The 4,151-nt window shown below is 43.7% G+C and overlaps 1 long non-coding RNA gene across 1 annotated transcript; it reads right to left on the bottom strand.

The window, feature by feature from the left end:
- Window positions 1-777: 777 nt before the first annotated feature.
- Window positions 778-2,906, bottom strand: LOC147247292 (uncharacterized). Its single transcript, XR_015109498.1, has 3 exons — window positions 2,665-2,906; window positions 2,253-2,423; window positions 778-1,029 (listed from the first exon to the last, which is right to left on the bottom strand). It is a non-coding gene; the product is annotated as an uncharacterized LOC147247292 (long non-coding RNA).
- Between the last annotated feature and the right edge of the window lie 1,245 nt (window positions 2,907-4,151).

The following is a 4,151-nucleotide window of genomic DNA, read 5'->3' as shown; positions in this document are numbered from 1 at the left end:
GCTGGAGGGAACAGGAGAGACTAATTGAATTTTAAGTGGTGTCTCTGTGGGCTGGAGGAGTTCAGTGGGGATGCGCCAAACTCCTCCGGTTTGTACCTGAATTTGGAGCAGTGACGTGTTGCGGCTAAACAACCCACAGTAGGTGCCGGGCGAAGGGCGCGGAGGGGGCCAGACCCCGAGCTGTACTCTGATGGGGGATATGAAGAGTTGTTATCAGTAGACTAACTTCTGCAGAGGCAATAAGTCGGCACGTCAAGCCGCATTCGACAGCGGAAGATCGGGGAAGATTTTTTCAGGTTTGCAGACAAAGTCAAACACCCTCCAATTCTTTCAGCTCCCTCTGCGCTCACACTTTTAGTCGCCAATAACAGCAGTATTCCAAAAACATGGGCAACAGTAACACATCTGTGTGTGTGTGTGTGTGTGTGTGTGTGTGTGTGTGTGTGTTCATTTCTTTTCCAGCGTGGTAACGTAAGATAAAGGTCTCATGCACCACCCACCTTCTCTAGAAACACACCTTCTCACACACTCTTTCAAATCAAATGTGTCCTCACAAAGGTAGACAGACATGTGCACACACAGGCATGCATGCATGCATCATGGAGCCCGGACCTGCAGAGAAAAGCAACCCTCCTGAGTGAACGGAAGTAAAAAAAAGGGAGGGGGGTGTGGAGAGAGAGAGAGGGAGTGTGTGTGTGTGTGTGTGTGTGTGTGAGAGAGAGAGAGAGAGAGAGAGAGAGAGAGAGAGAGAGAGAGAGAGAGAGAGAGAGGGGGAGAGAGAGGCTTGCAGCTCCACTCTTCGAGGGTCTCACACACGAGATCCGGGCGCACGGCTCCATTGAGTACAAGAAGGCTTTTTGCATGGAGGTTCATTAGAAGTAACGAGTTGACACAAGGTAAATCTTAATGTTGAGGCGCCTTTCTCTACCGGCCCGGGGAGGAGCCCTCATTAACTGTCGCTAACAACCCGTGTAAATACACTGATTGGACAGCTCCGATACAAGCGCCCAGCCCTGCCAGGAAGTCCCCCTAATGAGACCACACAATAAAAACAATAAAAGACAAGAGGGAGGGAGGAGGGAGGGAGAGAGGGAGAGAGAGAGAGAGAGAGGAAAATGTTAGACTTTCATACAGGCTGTACTGTTAAACTTAACATCATTATGACTATTCCAAAAAATGGTTTCCTGAATTCCCTTCTTCTTTGCGTTCATGCATGTAAACGCACAGCAACATGTGATCCGTTGCAACTGTGATTAACACTAATTTGACAACTTTTTTTCTTTTTCTTTTTTAAAGATAAACCCATTTTTGGAGCAGTGACGTGAGTTCAATTAAGTAAAACATAAGCCAAATAAAATACTCGCGTGCGTAATTGGAACCAATATGATGAAAAATTTAAAAAAAAAAAAGAAAAAAAAAAAAAGAAATCCGTCCTGTAGTACAGAGGCCAGCCTGAATATGACAGTAGAACAGAAAACACACTGTAAAAGGTCGCTGCAGCTCAGTCAAACGCTGTCCTCATTTTGGTATTTTCCCCCAAACGTGGTGAAATTCTGCCAGAGGCGACGAGGGGATTCAAAATAATCACAAAACTTGCAAATTTAGCAACACAACCGTGTTAGAATATTTATTTAGCCTTCTTGTTGTTGTTGCTTTCCCCTCTCTTTTTTTTTAACAATTTCAGTTTATATGATTAAAAACCGTCCCGAAAACATTATTTTTGATGGGAAAAAAAGGATTTTCAACCCTTTCCTCACCTTTTTACGTTAGAAAAATATTTTTGAAAGACTTAACTGCAGTATATTTTTTATTGATATTTTTTACAGTGTGCACACAGTGTAGAGTCTGTACCCTGACAAGGCCAGTCTGGGACGGAGGGGATTGTGCGCCCCGTCCCGACACCGTCACACAGCTGCCCTGCACAGGCACAGATCTTTCAGCTGAAGGAATAAAAATAGCAAAAACCGAAGACCGAATTAAAAACTGACTTCTGCGACTAATGAATTAGATAAATATTCAAATTAAAACACCCTAATCGGCTTTTCTGTTGCCGACAATCACTGTTCAAGGCATTATAGCTTTATATATATATATATATATATATATATATATATATATATATATATATATATATATATATATATATATATATATATATATATATATATATATATATTGAAGTGCCCGAAATAGAAATGAGTAGATGTATAATTTCCAAAGACTGGAAACGTGTCAGCTCAAACTAAACTTACAGTAGCCGCGTTTGGATTTCCATCCTGATCTTGGAGCAGAAGAAGAAGAAGAAGAAGAAGAAGAAGAAGAAGAAGAAGAAGAAGAAGAGAAGAAGAAGAAGAAAAAGCCCAATGAATGGAACCGGTGGTGGTGACAGCCTGGACTGTGCAAACTGGACCCTGCAAACAGCTCTGCAAAGGGACAAAGAAGATGCAGCAAGGAGGAGAACAAGAGCAAAAAGAAAAGGTAATAATTCCTGATATTTGACAATAAAGCTGTGAATTTCTGCATCACTAATTTCTTGAAGTGAAAAGTTCACACGCATTAAAAACAGGCTGAAACGGCCGAACTGGAGAAGGAATAATGAACAGATATTTAAAAGAATAAAAAATGTTTAAAAAAATAAATAAATGCTAACTCTTGCATACGTACCAGCCACTGCTCTTCATTGTGCCGAATCCAGGCAGGCACATGAGTCTCTCCTGTGTTTGCCAGGGAGGAGCGTGCTGCCTTTTTCTGGCCAGCCTCTGCAAACCCGGGGTCAACGAGGGAGCAAAAAATAAAACAAGAGCTTTTCTTTCGTGCCTTCTTTCCCTTTCCCTCTTACCTTTACAGTTAACACCTTTTTCTTTCTTACTCTCATCTGGTCCACTCTCTCTCGCTCACTCACCCTCGCTCCCTCTCCCCTCTCCCTTACGCTCGCTCTCTTTCTCTCTCTCTCTCTATTTCTCTCTCTCTCTCTCTCTCTCTCTCACTCTCACTCTCACTCTCCCCCCCACATGACGTAACATCAGCTTTGTTTATTTGCTCTCCTTAATGGGACATTGTGATAATTAAAATAACGCACCGTCTTACTGGCTGTTGAGGGAACTAACATGAGTTTGCTCCACACGAACATACAAGAACGCTTTCATTTAACAAATGGTGATGAATGACGATAACGTTTAAATACGAATGTCTTCTAAGTTGTTTGACAAAGTTCCAATCAGGGTCTCACGGTATTGATGCAAAGCAGCCAAGCATCCATAGTTTTACGCGCTGACGTTGTTTGTGTTGTGGTGTCTGGAGGTTTTAGGCTGTAAGTAGACGGTGAAGACGGTAAATGCTCGATGTGCATTCAGAGCTCCCGTCTCCCGCTGCTCGGAACATTCAGCAAGCCCTCGGATAAACACACAATTACGGCAGGTGAATAAACTTGTTTGGGGGGTGTTAATTACACGCTTAACGTAAACAAAAGCCATGTAGAAGAATGTGAATTACCAGTGGCTTTTCCCCTTCAATCCCTATTCAGGTTTTACATTTCACCTCTAGTCTCTTCTAGGAGTGATTTCCGAATTGCCTGCAAGGGCTGCCCCGCCCCCCACCAGCAAAAAAAGAAGAGAAGCTCCTCTAAAACATAATACAAGATAATACCTGCAGCTTTGGTTTGAATGGTGAACACCTAAATTGGTGCACCAGGGAACCAGTCAGGTGTGGGAGGCTTTACATAGGCTGAGTATTGCTGCTAAGCCTGCACTCTCAACTTACTGTGTGTGTGTGTGTGTGTGTGTGTGTGTGTGTGTGTGTTTGTGTGTGTGTGTGTGTGTGTGCCTGCGTGAGTGTGGAGGGGATGGGGTGAGGGGGTCTGGGGGTATAGGCTAGGTTAGTTTTAACACCAGCGTGAAAAGACCAGCCTTTACTTCCAGTCCACGGAGCTTTCCAACGGAACCAATTCAAGTGCCACTTGGAATTAGTCCTCCTGAGGCTCGTATAACAGCACAGTGGACAGGTTTGATCCCATAGATCCCCACCACCACACACACACCAAATCCACGCCACCACCACCCCCAACTCGATCATCACAACCTCTGTTTTGTATCACATACACTTTATCACACACAAATTGTTACGTGGACGCACGTACATGCACGAATTGCCCA

Source organism: Aulostomus chinensis, chromosome 16 (assembly GCF_037954235.1).
Source record: "Aulostomus chinensis isolate RoL2024-O1b breed Wild chromosome 16, RoL_Achi_v1.0, whole genome shotgun sequence".
Classification (NCBI taxonomy): Eukaryota; Metazoa; Chordata; class Actinopteri; order Syngnathiformes; family Aulostomidae; genus Aulostomus; species Aulostomus chinensis.
The sequence above is the reverse complement of the archived record's forward strand: the minus strand, read 5'-3'. Positions and strand labels throughout refer to the sequence as shown.